The following is a 20,863-nucleotide window of genomic DNA, read 5'->3' as shown; positions in this document are numbered from 1 at the left end:
GGGGCCTCCCCGGGATTAAATAGATGACAATCTTCCCTGTTGGTTTTTCTCAACCCTCGGTGTGCCACCCGGGCCTCGGGAGCTGGCCGCCTCTGTCCCGGACATGGGCCCACCTTAACCTGGCTCTCCTTTCCCTGGATAGGCTGCCAGTGGGCTGACATTAATGGGTTTGAGAGGAGAAATGACCCCTGGGAGTCTGTAAAACCTTTGTCAGGAAAGGAAAAAAAAAAAAAAAAAAGGGGGCTGTAGTCTAGGGGCTGAGAGCAGGGTGACAGAAATCTTGATTCAATTATTCTGTTCCTCAGCACAGTTCCCTTTCTCGGCTCCCTGTAAGGGATGTATGTTCTCACGAGCACATGCCTAAGTACTTAAGATCTGTAACTAGAAAATTGAGTCGGCCCAGCTGTGGATTGGCCTGTGGTGTGTGGGCTCCAGGCCATGCAGGAGCTGGGCCCATGGCCTCTGTTTGGAGCTGTGGAGTACATGGGGGATGAGTCACGGCTTCTGGAACCTGCCTCACCTCTCCCCCCCCAACACTCGGAGCAGATGTGGGAAGTCTTTCTTTTTTTTTTTTTTTTTTTTTTTGCGGTACGCGGGCCTCTCACTGCTGTGGCCTCTCCCGTTGTGGAGCACAGGCTCCGGACGCGCAGGCTCAGCAGCCATGGCTCCCGGGCCCAGCCGCTCCGCGGCATGTGGGATCTTCCCAGACCGGGGCATGAACCCGCGTCCCCTGCATCGGCAGGCGGACTCTCAACCACTGCGCCACCAGGGAAGCCCTTTGTTGTTTTTTTTTTTGGAAGTCTTTAACTCAGGGTTGCTGTACTGGGTACTGTAGGAGGCAGTGGGCCTACCATCTCTGTTGGTTTATGGGGTTGATGGTGTCATCTTTTCTCCCCTTGTCACCTGGACTCACGGCAGATGTGCCCAAGCTGGGGCCTGCTGTGTTTGATCATGTGGAGGGGCGGGTATGTGAGGCTCCCTCAGAGGTTGAGGGATACAGGCAGAGAGTTTTGAAGAGAGAAAAACATTGACTTTGATGTTTACCGTCAAACACACAGGTCCTGAACTGGGGGGACTGTGTCACCGTGTTTGTTGAGTGCTCTGTTGGCTTCCGGCCTCTGATCAGTGGTCACTGTTTAGCCTCCCAAGCTGCTTGAGAAGGTGTAAGAGTGGTCAAGATGTGAGTGTTGTTCATCTAGACTGCTCTGTGCTGGGCAGATCCTTCCTGAAGGCTGTGGCTCATTTGTGGTATTGACCTTTAAGAGGGACAGTGACAAATTGCGATGTGTCCAGATGGGTATAACCCGGATGGAGAGGTATTTGGAGAATACCTCAAGGCTCTAGGGATGTTTTGGTACCAAGAAGAGGAGAATGAGCAGGACTGGATTGTTGCCTTCAAATATTTGGAAGGCTGACATGGAGGGCAAGAGGAATGAGACTTTGCTGTGTGGCCTCAAAGGCCAGTGTGTGGCAGATGCAGAATAGATTTCAGCTCAGAGTAAAAAATAACTTTGTAAATATGCGAGTGGTCTACGGCCAAAGGGGGCTGCCTCAGGAGGTAGTGAGTGCCTTGTCACTAGAGGTATGTTAGTAGAGCCTAGGTGGCCATTTGCTGGGCTGCTGTATAAGACTGTCAAGAATCAGATGCAGAATTGGATGATCTTTGAGATCCTTTCAGTTTTGGAATTTCTGATTGAGCCCTGATCCCCAGAAAGACTTGGGAGGTGATCCAGCCTGTGGTCTGGATTTGATGGTCCCGAAAGCTTACAGGATTGGGAAGATTGAGAGACTCAAGCAACAAGCAGAGCCCCTGCCTGACCCCGCCCTGCATCACTGAGAGTGGATATGGCTGGGCAGAGAGGTGGGCAGAAGTGTCCTTGCTCACATCAGCAAACTGCCTGGGAGCAGTACAGTGTGGTGCTCCCTACTGCCCTTTCCCATCCTCCCTCTATAGCTCCCTGCATTCTTGCATTGGCTTCAGGAGGAGTTGAAGAGGCAGAGATTGCCACCCCCTTTTTATAGGGGAGGAAACCAAGGCCCCAGGGAGTTCCATGATGTTGGCAAAGCCACAGGGCTGGTATGGCCAGGCGGTGGGGGTGGGGTGGGAAGGAGTGGAGAGAGCCCCTGAGGCCTCAGCTCCCTGACATTGTCCAGCCACCTGCTGCTCCTCAGCCCCTCCAGAGAGATGCTTTGGAGGTGGAGCAGCCTGGGGTGGGCAGAGCCTGGAGGGTTTAAAGCAGAAGGGCGTGGTCAGCAGGCTGGATGCTGCCAAGAGTGTGGTGAGAAAGTAAGAACCAGCCACTGGGGAAACACAGGGGAAATGCTAGTGCGCTGGACTCCGGCCCATTGAGGCTGCAGACCATGGCACCATTTTCCTCAGGAGCCGTCAGCAGCCTGAGGCGAGGGCCGTGGGGCAAGAGAGGTAATAGAGGGCCAAGAGGAAGATGGCTGAGGGTCCCCATTCCCATTTTTCAGATGAGGTGACTGAGGTTCTGCAGGGTGGAGTTGCTTGCTCAGCTCTGGTTCACAGTCATCTTCCACTTGAACTTGGGTTTTACCTTGTGGGCATGGGCTCAGGGCAGGGGTGGGTAGTGGGAGAGTTCCGTCACAGAGGACCTGCCCTCTAGACCTTGCAGGCCGGTGGGCAAAATTGGCAACCCAAAGTCCCTCTGATGGGCAGTGTGTAGGGTGATGCTGTGCTGGGAGGGTGACACCAGAGAGGGAGGGCAGGGCAGGGCAGGGAAGGGCTGACATTGACCAAAAGGATCTGGTAAGGGCTCTCATAGGAAGTGGCACTTTATGAAGGGAAAAATATTTTACATGGCTTGTTTTTAAACTTAAATGAATTAAAATCAAATAAAATTAAAATTTTAGTTCCTCAGTTGCACTAGCCACATTTCAAGGGCTCAGTAGCCACATGTGCCCAGTGGCTACTGTATTGGATAACATGGCTTGAATACAAATGCTTGGCACATAGTGGGTGCTCAATAAATGCTTCTCCGTAGAATGGATCGGTCACGTGCCTGTAAAGGGTTCACAATTAGTGAGGATGGTGATGGTGGGGAGAATCTCTAGTCTCCTCAACTAGAAGTGTTTCTCTTGGTATTTTTGGCTTCCGTGGAAAGCTCTATTTGAGTAGAGTTCTGTAGCAAAAACAAACAAGTTAGAACACTATTAGACCAGTGGATTGCCAAGGGCCCTTGTAATCTAGAAATTCTAGGATTCTCCTTGGGACATGTGCCTCCAATACCAGCCTTGGGGATGTGGCCACTGTGTCCAAATCTCACATGAATGGTTCTGCGGCTGAGGCAGCAGATAAGGTCCGTGGGGCCTCTGAGGGCAGAGTTGGGGCTGGTTAAAGGAAGCTACAGGGAGGAAGATCATGGCTTAGTGCAAGGAACAGCTTTCAGACAACACCCAGGCTGGGCCAAGGTTAGAAGCATTAGCTTAGAAAGGTAGTGAGCTCCCTGTCATTGGAGGTATGAGCAGGGGTGAGGGGCAGAAGAGTCAAAGAAGGCATTTTGGTTTAGACTCCACGACTTTTTTAAAATGTAAATTTATTTATTTATTTATTTTTGGCTGTGTTGGGTCTTCATTGCTGTGCGCAGGCTTTCTCTAGTTGCGGTGAGCGGGGGCTACTCTTCGTTGCGGTGCGCTGGCTTCTCACTGCGGTGGCTTTTGTTGTGGAGCACAGGCTCTAGGCACGTGGGCTTCAGTAGTTGCAGCACGTGGGCTCAGTAGTTGTGGCTCGCGGGCTCTAGAGCACAGGCTCAGTAGTCGTGGTGCACGGGCTTAGTTTCTCCGCGGCATGTGGGATCTACCCAGACCAGGGCTCGAACCCGTGTCCCCTGCATTGGCAGGTGGATTCTAAACCAGTGCACCACCAGGGAAGTCCCTGGACTCCATGAGTTTTTAGGCCTGTTACAATCTGGGGGACAAGTGCTTCTGTGACTGCCTGGCATCTGGAAGTGGTTCTGCCTACTTGTTTTCCCTCCTGCTGCCTGACTCTGAGTCCGCCATCACGTGGGCTTGACTGGGCGGGGCCGCATCGCCTGTGTTTCTACCCCTAGCCTTGCCCCTTGGCACAGGGCCTGGTGCCCAGAGGGCTCAGGAGGCTTGTGGATGGTGAGAGTCAGGCTGGGGTGCTGCCCAGGCGTGAGAGGCAGCTTCGTCTCTTGATTGGGCTGTCCTGAGAGGGTCTGTGGAGAACGCTGTGGCATGGGCCTAAGGAATCCTGCGGGGCTAGGGGGACAGAGCCCGGGCAGTGCCTCCCTCCCCGGAAGGCCCAGAGGAGGTCGTGGCGGGGCTGGACTTGGCGGAGCAGGCAGAACTGTGAATAGTGGCCATGGGTGAAAGGGCAGCCCCAGACCCTCTGTTCCTTTCTGGGCCTTTGATCTCTGGTGGGGCCTCCTTCCGCCGTCTCCAGAGCCCCCATTCAGGTCCCCTTGACCTCCCCCTCCCTTCATCCCCCCAGTTTGAAAGGCCCTCAACACACCGAGGTCAGCCGAGTGCGAATGCCTTTCACTAGCTCAGAAGGCTGGCCAATCCAGCACCAGTGTGGAAACTTCTTTGGGGGCAGTGGAGGGTACATTGCAGGTGGAATTTCTGGGCACTGGACTGCCCTCTGCCTGCAGAGGGCACAGGAAGGGGCCTGTCCTTTTCAAAAGATGCCAAGTCCAGCAAGACCCTCATGGGGAAGTTTGGGGGGCATTTAGCGGGGGCTCCTGTCATGACTATGTCCATCCCTCTGTCTGGAAGTGCCTGTCTCCTCTCTGTCTTTGTGTCTCTCCCTGTGTCTTTTGTTTGGGGGTACATCTCATCCAGTGCCCTCTGCCTCTGTTTATGTCCTGTTTATCGAGACTTCCTCTGTGTCTGCTTCTGTCTGCTGTTCCAGCTCTCACTCTCTTTTTCTCATCTTCGTTCTCTTCTCTTTCACTCTCTCTCTTTTCTTGTATTGGCTCTTGCTCTCTCTCTTAACAGCTCCCCCCTCCCCTTCTCCCAGGCTGGGAGCCTCCGCTCAGCCCTGCCCTGCAGACCTCCATGGGGGTCATCTTGGGGAGGGAAGGGGTTTCAGAAGTTCACAGACCATGCAGGGCCCCAGGGACCCTCTGACCTTGGGCAGGCCCTGGCCTTCCTCTCCTAGGACCCTCTTCTTTTACTGACACACAGACTCTGTCTGTTGCTCCCGGACTCAGGACTGAAGGCACTGGAGCAGGAGATGCAGAGACTGCTCTCAGATTTCCCAGCAGGGACTGGGGTGTGTGGAAAAGCTCAGGATTCCTGAGTCAGGGGGGGAGTTGTAGGCACCCTTGCGGCACCACCATTCCAGAGATCAGTGATCTCTGGAGACCCCCAAATAACGTGAGGTGTTGAGGCAAGGACCCAGGCTCACAGGCCAGGGACCAACTGGTTCGAGGACCCTGTGTGGTGAAATCTTTGGCAAGTTACTTAGTCTCTTGGAGTCTGCATTTTGCCATCAGAAAGTAGAGGGGGCACAAGTTTTGTGTGTTATTGTGAGGATAAAATGAAGTCGTTCTGGCAAAGGGTTTAGCTCCAGGGCCTGGCGGTCCTAAGTATTTAATAAATGGCCCCTGAAGGAGACCGGGGCTTGAGCGTGTGAGGCCGGTCCAGGCTGAGGGCTAGCAGGCTCCCGCTGCAGTTCTGTTTGGCAGCTGAAACTGGCTGATCCCCCCCTGCCCCCCTCCCTGACTTCCTGTTTGTAACAGTCGGCCTCTCTGGGCGCCAAGACTGAACAACAGCGCCCCCAGGTGTCAGCTGCAAAGGGAAGGGCCCCTGGCTTTCCTTTGCTTCCTTTTCCTTCAGGACCTTCACTTCAACCCCTTGATGGAAGAATAAAAGGGCTAAGCCTCAGTTTTCCATGAAGTGATGTCTTGGGTACACAAGGTGGCGGAGACCTCCAGGATGGAGGGCAGAAGGCAGAATACTTGGACCTGGAAGGGCTGGGCCTCTAGGGGCTTGGGGTCACCAACTTGGTTTTCACCTTGTTTCAGCCCTTGTCGGAGCTGGAAGGGCCTTGGAGAGTATCTGGGACGTGTCACCTAGTCATTATTCAGATGGGAAAACAGGTTGGAGAAAAGAAGGGGTCTGACCAGTAAAAATGACATTTCACATGGTAAAAACCCAGAAAACCTAGAGGGACAGACGGACTCCTCAGAACATCCTTGATATCCTACTGCCCTTTGACAGGCCAAATCTTAGTTTCTTACCTCCCCTCCTTTCCTCCATTCTCCTCGGCCCATCTGCTGCCCCCACTGTTGAAAGCCATGAGCAACCCTGATCTGACCCCGTCAGCCTATCACCCCTGGGCCTCAACTCTTGACAATGAGCCCTGACCTTCCCTCCCTGGCCTCCCGTTTCTCCTCCCCATCCCTTCTGTGCTTCCGGCCCCCGCAGTCTCTGAGCTCTCCTGTCTCTGGGCCATTATCCAGGCAAAGCCCTCCACCTGGAATGCTGTCTTTGAGGCTGGTCTGTTGACCTCCTGGCCTGGTTTCCAGAGCCAGTCCACTCCCGGGGGGATTTTCAGTGTTGGGCCATTGGTCCCTCACAACTGGCTGGGACCCTTGGATTCATCCCGGGCCAGCATGGAGCTTTGGAGACCAGACAGACTCTGCAGAGAGAAGGAAATGGCCACCACTTTGTCTTGGTCTCTCCTGGGGCTTCAGCAGGGCAGGTCCCCTCCCTGCCCTCCACAAGGTGTCCCCTGAATGTACCCTCAGGCTGGACATGTAGGGGGCCCTTCCCTGAGTTCTTTTTTTGTCTGGGCAGGGGCCCGGACCAACATGCTTGCTCAGAGGGCATCACTTTGAATCTGATTGCCAGCCCTCTTGTCATGCTTTACTTGGCTTGTCCTGTATTTAAAATGATTTTGAGTTAGTTACCAACATTTAAAAATAAGATTTCCCATCTGGATGTCTAGCCTTTCTTGGGAAAAAAAATAACAGATCTTGTGACACTGGACAGGCTTTCCTACATGGCAGCAATCGTCTGGGGCTGCTGGGCCTGTGATCCTTAGACTGCTCTGTACTCACCTTGTTCACAGCGTTTGTGCTCTATTTTTCTCTACCTGAATGCCTTTGAGCTTCTGGAGTCTAGTATGGACTCTGAAGAACAAGTCTGGTTGAGTCCAGCCTGTGGCAGCTAAAGCCTATGGGAGGCAGGGCCCTGATTGAGCTGGATGGGGCTGTGTGTGTGTCTGTGTGTGTGTGCGCACACACACACACCCGCGGGTGCGTGCATGCGGTCAGGGAACTGGGCAGTCAGGCTCTCAGGCCAGAGGTAGGTGAGGGAGGGAAGGCAGTAGGGCAGGGCCAAGCAGCCCCACCCCTTGGCAGCCCAGAAGAACAGTGAGACGGGGGTCATTCAGTTCACACCTGCCAGATGGGTAGTCCAGGCATGGGGGCGCTTAGTGGCAGTGATGCTAAGGACCCATCTCTCAGCCTGGCTGGCCACTCTCCTGTCCTTCCGTCCTTGCAGTCATTGGCACCTCAGCCAGGCAGACAAGTGTCCGAGGCTTCCTTGGTAAAGCAGGGGACTTGAGGCCAGGTGGTCAATCAGAGGGGCTCCTTGGGCCTTTCCCTGGTGCCTAGGGTCTGTCCCTTGGGTGGGGGGTCAGGTTTCGGTTCCTCCTGGCCCCTAGGTCCCTGAGTTTCACTTTGATTCAGTGAGTGAGAGCCCTCGTGAGAGCCAACACCCCGCCCCCACCCCTGTTGTTTGCACACCTGCTTCACCCAGGCTTCCTCCACCCCTCCCCCACCAGCTTTTCCCACGGGACTGTGCACTGGTGTCCCAGAGAGCCCTGGGGGATGTAAAGAGCAGGGGCCACAGTGTGAGTCGGCTCTGGGGTCAACCAGAAGGAGAGCTGTGCGGTCTCATCCATGGCGGGCAGGCCCCCTGCCAGGGCCGTCTGGAGCTCAAGGTGGAGTGGACTTGGCTTTCTTCCCCACTCTGCATGCCCTGGTGCCCTTTGAGGCAGAGAATCCCATGGTCCTTTCTCTGTCTTTGGAATATGGTTAATCCTTGGCTGCAGAATCTGCAGTTCAGAACTTTGCAACATTCCAAGTACTAGAGGCTCATGAGGCAGGGGAGGGAGCCCAGAGGAGGGAGCCTGGGGCTCTGGGTTCCAGTCCTCAGTCTGTGGCTGACTTGCTGGTGACCTTGGGGAAATCCCTTTCTCTCTCTGGGCCTCAGTTTCCTCATCTAAAACATGGGATCAAGGTTCTCTTTGGTACCAAGATTCTGAGCTGCTCCTGGTCCCATCTCAAGTCCTCTTGGCATTATTTTAAACAAGTGGTTCTCAGACTTTGTCTTGCAACCCTTTTAAACTCTTAAAAATGATCAGGGGGCTTCCCTGGTGGCGCAGTGGTTGAGAGTCCTCCTGCCGATGCAGGGGACACGGGTTCGTGCCCCGGTCCGGGAAGATCCCACATGCCGCGGGAGCGGCTGGGCCCGTGAGCCATGGCCGCTGAGCCTGCGCGTCCGGAGCCTGTGCTCCGCAACGGGAGAGGCCACAGCAGTGAGAGGCCCGCATACCACAAAAAAAAAAAAAAAAAAAAAAAAAAAGATCAGGGACCCCAAGGAGCTTTTGAATTTATGTGGGTTAATTAAAATGGACAAAATTTTAAAATATTTATTAATGTATTAAAAATAGCAGTAATAAATAACATAGTGTGTTGTTTGAAATAAGAAAGGACTATATTTTCCAAGCCAAAACATTTAGAGTGACATTGCTTTATGATTTTGCAAATCTCTTTAGAGTCTGGCTTAATAGAAGACAGCTGGGTTCTCATATCTGCTTCTGTATCCAATCTGTTGTGATATCACACATCTTAGAACCTCTGGAAAATGCCACTGTATACTTGGAAAAGCATCAGAGTGAAGAAGGCTAAGAACAACTTTGTATTATTATGAAAATAGCTTTGACCTCACAGACCCCTTGGAAAGGTCTTGGGGATCACTCAAGGGGTCCCTGGACTAGACTTTGAGGATCTCTGCTTCAGGCTGCTGCAGACTCTGAGCTTACTTATCACTCGAACAGAGAGGGAGAGCAGTTAAGTGGTTTTCGTTAAAAGAAAGGTGCCATCAGTTTCTCCTGTTCTTTTTTCCTGAAGGCAGTGGGAACCACGGCGGGCTTCTGAGCTGGGGAGGGAGTGACAAGACACGCTGGGCTTTGGAAATCGTCCTTTAGCAGATTAAGGTGTGCAGGGCTTCTGGGTCCTCTCCCGAGTTTGAACTTCCACAGAAAGGCACAGCTACGGAGGCTCCTTTCACTTCCAGTGGAATATCGTAGGGTTTGAGGTCTGATCTCCGTCCAGCAGGCTTCCTTTGGGGCCAACAACAGCTTCCTAGTGCTCCCTAAGAGCCCAGGGAGTGGGCGTTTGGGGACCCAGCCACCTCTCCCCATCCCAGCTCAGCTCTGCAGCTGTTCAGGGCAGGCCCGTGAGACCCCCACCCAGGGCATAGTTTTGGTGGGGAAAACCCCAGCAAGTAATGTTGATTTGGAATGAAACAAAATAAAATGAAATAAAGAAGTAGGTTTGGTGTTTATCTTGACTCCTGGCCTTTGAGGAAAAGCAGGTGTGAAAGGAAGTTGAAAAAAAGGGAGATTTTTGTTCTGATTCCACTGGGGCTTCTGAGTTTTTCCAGAATGCCAGTGGTTGGTCACGTGTGTGTGTGTAATTTCATTTTGAAATTTCCAGTTTTCATTTTCATTGGTACAAGTTTGTCATTTGCATTAGTCCTTCCTTGGACTGATGGACTAAAATGGAGGAGAGTAAGAAAAAGAGAATTTCCTAAGGTCTTTTAGAAGACTTGAAAGATGCTAGAGGAGATATGCTTGTAGTGAGATGAACTGAGCTATGAGAGGAAACAGAAAGGCATGGCCCCTAGAGAGACTAGAAAAGAGGCCGGTAAAAAGCGACAGAAGGGTCAGACTCTTCCCAGCACCAGCCACCAGGTGGCACCATCGACCCAAGACAGCTTAGTTGCTGTCCAGGGTGAGGGACAAGAGGGGTGACAGGACAGTGTGTACTGACCATTTCCGAGCTTGGTATGCTTGTAACTCGGTGGGGGGCAGCAGTGCCCAGGTAGGCTGCCCATTTGCCTGAGTTTCACTTCTCTGCCAGCATTTAGTCACAGCAGTGGGAGGCTGGGCCATTGCTGTTGGGGATCAGTCCCGTCCTTCCTCACCTCCATGGCGCAGATGTCTTAATACAAACCTTTTTGGGAGTCAAGTCCTCAGTTCTAGTCTAAGCCTTTACTTGCTGGCTGTGTGACCTTGGGCAAGTCACTTCTCTCTGAGTCTTGTTTTCCTTGTGTTAAAATGTGGATATTTGAACAGATGACTTAAGGGATCTTTTGGGCTCTGACATTCTGTGGTGTGCCAGAGAGAGCACTGAAGTTGGAGTTAAATTCAGGATCTTTCTCCATTGGCTGTGTGACCTTGGGCAGCTCACTTCCCATCTGTGGGGATTGCAGTAACATCTCTCTCACAGTCTGTTATATGAAGTAGCAGGTTGGAAAATGCTTTGAAATCTTTTTTGGTGCTGTAGGAGAGGGAGGGGTTGCTATTTATTTTTTTTCCAGGCAACTTAAGTTAGCCAGAAGCAGGCCTTCTACCATCCTCACAGCTCAGAAAGTTTGTGCCTCTGCTGTGACCACAAATCAAAGCCTATGGTAGGTGTTTTCTCAAGGTCACTGCATCTCTGTCCTAACTATCTTATGAATCTGCTCCTTTTTTTTGGTCCCCACTGCTACTGCCTTAGTCCAAGCACCCTCTCTTCTCCTTTGGACTATTGCTGTAGCCTCCTAGTGTGTCCCCACCTCCAATGTCACTGACTTCTCCAAACAGTCCACCTTCCGCATAGCAGCCCCAGGGGCACTTCCGAAATACAGTTTGGATCAGTGACTCACCTGAAGGGTTTTCACCCTTCAAATCTGCCCATGGTTCTCAGAAATCATCTAAACTTCTTAACAAGGTTGCTAGGCCTTCTGTGGTCAGACCCGTGCGCATCTCATGAGCCTCGTCCCTCCCCACCCTCCTCTTTTCATGCTCACCCCAGTCATACCAAACCTCATTCCATCCCTTGAGCACCACTTGTTCTTTCCTGCTGGCAGCCTAAGGGTTATATGCACAGGTTGTAGTCAGGCAACCGGGGTTCTGGTGCTGACTCCACCAATGCCTACTCGTGTAACTTTGGGCAAGTTATTTGGCCTCAGTTTCCCTCTTTGTAAAACAAGGACACCCATTGTGCCTATGATTGGGTTGTTACATGGATTGAATGAGGTAATGCATGCACAGTGCCCTGGAGGACCCCGCTGCATGATATGTGCTCTATAAAGGATGCCTTTTATGGTAATGTGTTCCCACCGCCTGGAAACTGCCCCCCTTCTCCACCCTACCATTTACCCAGCTGACGTTCTACAACTTCAGGATGCAGCTCATGTCACTTCCTAAAAGTGAAGGCTTCCCTGAGGGTCCCTCCTAACTGTCAGCTCCCCTGGGCCCACCTGCAGCACACAGAGCCTGCCTGTTGACAAAAGTATCACATTTGTCACTCATCTCTCTTCCCTGTGGGACTGGGAGCCCTGTGCGAGGGGGACTAGTGTCTGTAGTGGTCACCATTGTGGCCCTAGTGCCCAGCACAGGGCTGGTTCTTGGTAACAGATATGTACTGAATAGGGACTGGATGTCACAGAAGCTGGGAGCCCATCTGGTCCGTAGGTGCAGGCTGCTGAGTAGAACCCAGAGCCTTGCACGTCAAAGGCTTCTTCCTTTCACTCCTGCCTGACACCATCGTCTCCATCCTCCAGCGCTGCTGTCTGGCTCCACAGAAAGGATTTCATGACAACCATTCTAGAGGGGGAGGGAGCTCTCCCGTGGTCTAAACACACACACACACGTGTGCACGCGCACACACACACACACACACACGTGCAGAGCTCTGCATGCTGGTGCCTAGGGCCCTTGTTCTGCCTGCCTTACCTAAGCATATGCTCCAGGTGTATATAGATCACAGGCTCAAATGGGAACTGTGACTCTAATGGTTAGCATTTACAGAGTGTTTGCCATATATATTTTAAACTATTAATGCATTTAATACCGCCACTGTACCAGGTGAAGCTCTTATCATCCCCATTTTATAGAGTTTCAGAGAGAGATCCAGGAAATTGCCCAAGGTCACACAGCTCCACAGTGGCACTATTGGGACCAGCCCCTGGGCAGCTGGCTTCCAGAGTAGCCTTACCTGCCACCCTGGTCTGCCTCTCACAGAGTGTTGCACAGAATGGCATCAGTGGGAATGTCCTCAGCTCTCTCCAAAAGGGGGCTTTGAGCCCACCTTTTATTTCAGTTCTACTATCCCCATCACCCTGCCAGGCTGAGCTCAGGGCGACCTTGGTGCAGAGCCCGCCTCCTCACTCAGGTACTCAGCCATTTCTGAGGCTTCCCCTGCCACTGCTATGCATGCTTCCCTGTCACATCCTCTAGTTGGTCACCTTCAAATGCAGTTGGCTGATCACATATGGACTTCACACCACAGCAGGGTAGCACAGTGGGTGGACTGGAGTTTGAGCCCAGCCCTGCCACTTACTAGCTGTGCGAGCTTTGACAAGGGCCCGAACTTCTCTGAGCTTCAGTTTCCTCATCTGTCAAAAGGGGATAATAATTCCTGCAATTCCTGGTAATTAAAAAACGTTATCTATAGTATTTTGATCAGCTCTGGCACATGGCACATTTTAAGAATATTTAACTCATCAGAGTTTTTACCCTGAATCCAAATTCCTCAAGAAGACCTTCTTAAGAACTTTCTAAATTCCCAGCTCTTTTGTTTTCTCTTTCTCTTGCAGGATCTTAGTTCCCCGACCAGGGATCGAACCTGGGCCACGGCAGTGAAAGTGCCGAGTCCTAACCACTGGACCACCAGGGAATTCCCATCTTTCTCTCTTTTTTAAATGATTATTTTATTTATATTGCTAAGTCTAATGATAGGATTATCCAGGCTAGGGTCAGAAGAAAAAGATGTACGCACCAGAATTTACATTGGCAGAATTTTAGCTCCGCTTTTTTTCAGAAACAAACAATTCGAGTTGTAGCTGAGGGCAGCTTGCAGAGGCAGGATGAGCCTGTCACAGGGTGGAGAGGCTGGGTTCCTGGCTCCAGTTCACCACTATCTTGCTGTGTGGTCTCAGTCAGGTCCCTACCCTCTGGGTCTTTGATTTGGATGCAGTGAGCCCGATCACCCTTCCATCCCCAGATTCTGCCCCCTCCCTCCTCCCTGCTGTTCCCCCTCCCTCCTCCTCCATCTTCTCTCTCTTCGTTTCCTTTCTGTGTGAGACACAAACGCCATCCAGCACTTTTGAATGGGACTTTTGTTCCGCTAACATCTCTTTTCTGAAAAGAACGATTGGTCAGGTTTGTATCTTTTAAACGCTGGCACATTTCATCAGTTAAGAACCTGCATACCTCTCTCCCAAGACAGAGCTTTAAGGAGGCAGACAGAAGCAGCAAAGGGGGAGGTTTATGGCAGACAGTGGAGGAAAACTCACCCAATCTCTTTGGGGGCCTAATATATGGTCCTTCCCGAAAATGCCGTCTTTCCTGGGTGCCCCCTTTCCTGCTCTCTCTGTGACCCTAAGCATTTTCCAGCTTGACTCCAGTTATGGCTTGCATACTACTCTATAGCTCCCCACAGAATGGGGAGAGGGGACGAGTGGGACCTGTGCCTGAGTCATTTTTGCTCAAGGTCTCTTTGAGGTAGGGCATGGAGCACAGGATCAGGAATCACAGGGCCTTGGGTTTGAGTGCTGGTGATCTTGGGCCAGCCACGCTGGGCCTGGGTTTTCTTACTGGCAAAGAGAGAGCAGAATTCCTTCCTTAAAGTCTTGTGCCAACTCAGGAGGAGCAATGTGTGAGAAAGTGCTTTATAAACTGTCAAGCTCTATGTAGGTATGGGTGTCGTAGTTCATTTCAAGTGCCTGCTCTGTGACCTTGGACAAATTCCAAGGGTCCATTCTCCAAGGGTCCATTTACCCGTCTGTAAAATGGGGACTCTAATCCTTAGATCATACAATTAATGTGAGAATTTCATATGGATGTAAAACAACTGGCAAGAACAACTGTTCTTGGCAGTGGTGAGACAGGCTGGGACCTGGGACCCTTGGCGGCAGCGCTGCAGTGCTTGCACCTGGACACACATCTCCTCGAGCAACAAAATACAGAGAAACTGCCTGGGACTAAAAATAACGGTATGCGTGCCCAGTTGGGGCAAATTCTGGACCCAAAAGATAGAAAGAGACCAAAAAAACCCAACTGCCACTTTTGAAGAGCCTGGAGCAAAAACAGGGTGTCGGGAGCAAAAGCAGGGTAGCAAAAGCAGGGTACTGTGGATGCCCCCTGCCCACACCACCACCTAAGGGGTGGGCAAAACACCTAAGCCACCCCTCTGGCCCGACCCCTGGACACACTCCTACCCTCACCCCATGTAAGAAACAAGCTTGACCCCCCTTGGGGAGCGAGCAAGAGAGCCTGTGGTTTGTTCTCGCTGCCCTCTGCTGCAGCAGGGGCCCCAATAAAGCCTTGCCTGAATTTCTTTTCTGGCCTCTAGTCAATTTCTATTGAGTGCGGAAGGCCAAGAGCCCTGGTCGGTAACAGTGGCAGGTGCCCAGGTCTAGGTTAGTGCCCTGTCGCTTTCCCTTTCTTATTTCTTAACGGTGCCTCCCCTGTGAGTACCGCGCACAATAATGAAGCCACGGGCTTCTGAAGCCTGGCTGCCCATTCTGAAACCCAATCGGCCGCTTTCCTAACCTGTGCCTCAGTTCTCTTGCCTGTAAAAGAAGGATAATAATACCTACTGCAGAGGGCTGTTGAGCAGATTAGCCCGTGCCCACGCATGACCCGGCACAGAGTCGGCGCCCAGTGAATGTTTGTGATTCTGCCGACCTTGCTCCCTCCGCACACCCAGAAAGAGGCCCCCAGCCGCCATCTCCTTCAAGCCCCCTTGGCCGGCGAAGAAAGCCGGGCCTGAGTGGAGCGGAAGGGGTATGCTCAAGGTCGCACCAGGAGTCCCCTGCTAGGATCTCTGGGGAATTTTCAGGGATTCCGTCGTGCCACCCAGCGAATAAAGAAAGCCCTTCCAAGAGGCCGAGGGCCCTGGGGAGAGGCCAGAGGCCAGACCCCGCTCCTCCGCCCCGCTCTCGGGGCGCCCCATCGGCTGGGAACGGAGGGCAACTGTCTTCCAGGAGGGCATGGGGGTTTGCTGCGCGGGGTGGCAGGAGAAAGAAATCCAACCGCGTCAGAACAGGGCGCAAAAAAAAGGGAGAGCGCGGCGCCCTCGGCAAGGAGGCGGCCCGCCTGCCCTGCCTCCGCCAAGCATTTGCAATTTAATTGACATTTGGCGGCAGGAAGCCAATCAGTATAAGTCAATTGACGTGCCGAGATAAAACTAATCGGCGGCCGGCCCTCCCCCCGCCGGCACGGCCGCGGTGGGGCCGCGGGCACAGCGTGGCGGCCGTGGCGCCGCAGGCCCGGTCCCGGCAGGTACCGGCGTTGGCGCGTGTCTCGGCCCGCGAGGGGGCGGTGGGCGGCCCGCTGATTGCCGCGCAGCCCACGGCGGCCGGGATAGGCCCGTAATGAATGACTTTATTTGCCGGGGCCCTGCTGAGAACAATTGAGTTTGTTATGGTAACAACGGATGCCAGCTTTCCGGGCCCCGGGGAGCGCGGGCGAGGCGGCAGCCGGGAGCTGGGCAGCGGAGCAGATGAAGCGCGCCGAGGCGAGGGGTGCCGGCGGCGGGGGACCGGCTCACCGAATGTCAGGAGCCTGAGGGACACTGTGCGCCCCGGAGCCGGCGGAGGTGAGGCCGGATTGCTGGGCCTCCTTGGACGGAGGTGCTGGGGTGGATGATGCACACCACTCTCGCCTTGGTCTGCAGTGCAGAATTGGGCTGGGGGTTCATAAATTCCTTGCTCTCTTGTTGGTCTGGCCCGTCCTTCTGGTGTCCCTGCTGGCGTCTTCTTCCCTCTGCTTCTGAGTGTAAGGGTTCTTCTGGTCTTGCTGAGTGATGCCCTGACATCAGTTTTTTGTCTTTTGCTCCAGTGGAAAAGTAGAAAAAGACACAAAGGCATCTCTGCCCCCTGGGGCATGGCTTGACAAATTCAGGGCTGCGTATCAGCCCATCACATGTGGTGATGCTGCCTCTGAGCCCTCTGCTCTGGAGAGAGGGCCTTCCTTCCATCTCTTGTCCCCTGCCTGTATCCCCATTCTTTGTGGCGTGGCACCTCCCACAGGAAGCTGTCCTTGTCCCCACAGAGAAGGCTGCCAGCCACATGGCCACCTCTGAGTCCCTGCAGCCTTCTTCTGCCTCCCCCATCGGTTGGTGACTTCCAAGGGCAGGGGCCACCTCCGATTCCTCCCAGTTGCTCCCTTAGCACCCAGCTTGGGGACTGGCACAGAGCACAGGTGTGGAAGGGGTGGATAAGGGGATGCATTTTTTTCTTCTTTTCAATCTCTTGCTTTCCCTCTAGTTAGAGAACCACAGCGTTCCTTTTTCTCCCCCCACCGTACCCCGCTTTCTAGTTCTGTTTTCAGGCACACTATCATTCATTCATTCACTCAACCAATACTTACTGAGAAGTAGCCATGTGTCAGATACTCTGATATGAAAGGCCCTTGACTTTGGGGAACTTACTGACCAGTGAGAGAAGATAGTGCAATGCACGTGATAAATATGTGTCAGGCGCCTACTGTGTGCTGAGTAACGGCCTGAATTCCTTGAGTTGGCACAGGCTTAATAAGGGCTCTCTGAGGACTTTCCCCCATCATTGCATTCAGTGATCCTTGGTGCCACCCTGTGACAACCACTCTTATTCAGAAATGTACAAACTGATGTTTAGTGTGTTTAAGAAATAGCACGATGTTGTGGAAGGAGTCTAGATTGGGAATCTAACGCTAGTTTGCTGTGTGAGCTCTGTCCATTTTTTCCCCCCTCTGTTCCTCAGTGTCCTTGTCTGTAAAATGGGGGAATTGGAATTGATGGTCTCTGAGGACCAGTCGAGTGTGAGTCGTCCACAGGGGAGATGGAGGCAGGACCCAGGTCTCTGCTCCCAGCCCAGTCTTGCAGTGTGACCAGTGCAGCTGACGTTGAGACTGAAACACTCACTGTGTGACAGGCACCGTGTACAACGCCAGCCTTAAGAAATGTAGGTACTATTACTGTTACCCTTTGGCAGATGGAAAAGATGAGAGGTTAAATTATCAGTCTAGGGTCATGCAGCTAGTAAGTTGCAGGGCTGGGATTCAAACCCAAGCAGACTGGTTTCAGAGCCTGTGCACTTAATCACTGTTAATGGCAGAGGTAGCACGTAACTCCCCCACCCCTGCAATCCCTCCCCTGCGCTTACACTTCACCCAGTCTTAGTCCCACCTCCCTTGCTCTCCGAGCTCCAAAGCTCATTCTGCATGTTTGCAGGGCAGCAGGAGCACTGATTTGTCAAGGTGTCTTTTCTTCCCCTGGCTTTTTGCTCTTTTCCTTGATGCAGATGGCTGAGAGAAGACCCAGCAGGAGGGGGAAGCTGTTGTGGAACCTGGGTCCTTTCTTGGCTCTGTCCTAGCTGGATTATTGTATCTGGAATTGGGTTGCTAAAAAGAAGAGGGGGAATCCAGTGTTGTCTTTTAGGAACAAGCTCTTACTATTCATGCCTGAGAAAGTACATTTATTTTATAGTTAATTTTGGCACCTGTCTTCCTGTTCCTCAGAAGGGGTCTGGAGAACTCTTTCTCTCCCCAAAGATACCCTTTTTCAGAAAGACAGATTAGGGTGGTAGTCTCAATATGAGATAGTCCTAACTGGCAGAGCTGAAGGGGCCTTGGAAATCGTATACAGTGAGTTTAAATCCTGTCAAATTAAAAATTGTTAAATCCTCCCCTCTTTAAAACAAGTATTTTGTAGTGCTTCCTTTGCTATCCTAAAATGAAATTTAGAGAAAATATAACCTACCTATACACATAATTTAAAAATCAATATAATGCCCCAATTGTAACAAAAAGGGGAAAGAAAAATAAAATCATAATCAAATGATGTATTTCATTATGTAAATGCTCAGGCCTGATTACACCAGGAGACATAATAAAGTAGTCAGGTGCTTGCACTTATGTGTAGAATCACCATGAATGCGGCAGCTACAAATGTGGACAGCTGTGTTTTCTGGCAATACAAATACCTATGGTGGTGTTGCCATCAGCAAACTGATTTTCTGAAATTGTGAACATGTCTTGATAAAACTGCAACCAAAGCGAAGCATAATCTTCCCTCAATTTATGTGATGGCTGTATTCCTGGAAGATTCAGTGTAAATTAAAACACCAAGTTTGTGTATGTAAGTAAAATAGTGTTAGGTTCATGGCTCAACTCAAATATTTATAAAGAGAGTTTTCACCAACTTGAATGTATGATAAATCATTCCAAAGATGTGTGGGATGCAGGGCGATGCTTCACTGGCCTGGACTGGGGAGCACCCGGGCTCTGCCCTCTAAATGCCATAACTCCTCCCCAAATAACAAGTCACAGATTTCCGAAATCTCCTCTGATTTGATCACCCTTGTTGAGATCCACTGCAACAAATGAGTTTCTCTTTGGCGTCTCTTCCTTTGGGAAGTTCTGTGACTCTGAAAAAGCAAAATCTGCATATATTGTGCGTTTTGTGTGGAGGACCCTGTGCTGGGAAGACAGAGAAGCATGGCCTGATGTGTACCTGGGGCTCCTGCATGGGTACCAAGCTCCCAGGGAACCACAGTTGGTGAGAGCCCCACCTACATCTTATCTCTGTCTGGGATATCCTCTGCCTCCTCTCTCATGCCTCCAAGTCCAAATCCTGGCTCAAATGCCAACTCTGTCCTCCAGGAAGCCTTTCCTGACCCTCTCCCTGACCCCTAACACCAGACAGACTCTGTCTCTTGGCATCCACTGTCTGCTCCTCGGTGCTCTCATAGGGTACTTTCCGATGCTTGAATCCTAACTCCGTCTCTAGGCTTCTTCCGCCTGCTAGGAAATGGGCTCCCCTTACCTGGCTGTGCTTGGGGTTGGAGCACCAGCAAAAGATGAGTGAATGCTTGAACCAAGGGATGCAGCTTAGCCAGGTGCTCCTCTCTGAACACACCTTGTCCTTTTTTTTTTGCGGTATGCGGGCCTCTCACTGTTGTGGCCTCTCCCGTTGTGGAGCACAGGCTCCGGACGCACAGGCTCAGCGGCCATGGCTCACGGTCCCAGCCGCTCCACGGCACGCGGGATCTTCCCGGACCGGGGCACGAACCCGCGTCCCCCGCATCGGCAGGCGGACTCTCAACCACTGCGCCACCAGGGAAGCCCCACCTTGTCCATTTTAATTAGGCAAATAACTTCCCTTTTCCTGTTCTCACTCCCTGTAGTCATCGGCTGACCCGAGATGTTTGCTGTGCAGATGATACTGTCTCAATTTGTGGTCCCCCTGGCTTGCTTGCTCTGACCCAGTGCTGCAGGCTTGGCAGGATTTATTGACCCCATTGCACAGATGAGATGAGATGTGCTGTGTAAGGGCACACAGCTGGCAAGTGGCAGAGTCAGAGCTGGCACCTGGTACACTACCATCTTTGTCATTTAAACTCTTCCAAGGCCAGGCCTCCCCCTTGGGGAGTCAGTCATTCATCCATTCACTGGCTCCTGACTGAGAGCTGGGCACTGCGGCCTCAGTGATGGTCAAGGCCTGGTGGCCCCCTTTGTTTTCCCTCAGGGAGTTCTGTCTCCCAAGCCCTAGGCCAAGCATGGAAAGGCGCTTCATCAGATGCCCCCAGGGAGGGAGTGAGCACTCCTTCACAATGGGAGGCTGCCAAGGAGTGGCTGTGGCTGTCTCCTTTGTACCTATTTTTGTTTTTGCTTTTTTTTCACTTTCAATGAAATATCCACTTTTACCTGTTTATTCCACAAGTGTTTATTTTGTGCCTACTATGTGCCGGACATTATTCTTTGTGCTGGGGACACAGCAATGAATGAGACAGACAAAACCTCTGCCCTCATGAATGATATTCTAATGAGGGAGAATAAATAAATAAGGAAAATAAACAGCATGTTGTTAAGTGCTCTGGAGGACAACAAAGCTGGGTAAGGAGATAGAGAACGAAGCAGGGCTGGGGGTAGGGTACATGCTGGTTTGTGGAGGGTGGTCATAATGATGAGATGCCATTTGAGCAGAGACTCTAGGGGAAGGAGGAGGGAGCCAAACAGATACTGGGGGAGGAATGTTCCAGAGAGAGGGAACAGCACATGGCAAGGTCTGAGTGAAGCAGGGGTGTGCTTGGCATGATTGAGGGACAGCAAGGAGGCCGATGTGGCCAGAGCAGAGTAAGTGGGAGGACGGTGGGAGGAGGGGAGGTCAGGAAGGTGGGGCTGCAGGCCAGGGGACCCAGATACAGTAGGGTCTTGTAAGCCATGACCCACTGTGGATTTTGCTCTCAGTGAGATGGGGCATCAGTGGGTGGCAGCCCAGAACGTCTAACAGGGAAGTTCAGAGGTGCGTTCTGTCCTCCACCGCCAGTGAGTCTCTTAACTCTGGCAGACTTTCCCTCTTCATCATCCCCAGGACCTGCCCCTGAACCTGGGTAGCCATTCCCGCTGTGCGCTCTTTCCTGGGTGAGGGCCTCCATCTGGCCTCTGGGCCTTTCCTTATCCCCCTCCAAGAGGGTCTCTACTCTGTGGCCACAGCAGCCATATGAGCCCCTCTACCCCACAACCGTTCTGTGTCTGGACTGAATTGTAAGTGTATTGATATAATCAGACAAGGGCCTGACTATTTGGAATACAGACTGAGGGATCTGGGAG

The 20,863-nt window shown here is 52.2% G+C and overlaps 1 protein-coding gene across 8 annotated transcripts in view; it reads left to right on the top strand.

The window, feature by feature from the left end:
* PAX5 (paired box 5) overlaps positions 1–20,863 on the top strand; it is a gene marked incomplete at both ends in the record, with an annotated part of 186,611 nt that overhangs the window by 30,245 nt on the left and 135,503 nt on the right. The window lies entirely within an intron of this gene.

The sequence above is a fragment of the Hyperoodon ampullatus genome, assembly GCF_949752795.1.
Source record: "Hyperoodon ampullatus genome assembly, chromosome: 6".
In the NCBI taxonomy this organism is placed as follows: Eukaryota; Metazoa; Chordata; class Mammalia; order Artiodactyla; family Ziphiidae; genus Hyperoodon; species Hyperoodon ampullatus.
Note: the sequence above shows the minus strand (reverse complement) of the source record. Positions and strands in the feature narration are given on the sequence as shown.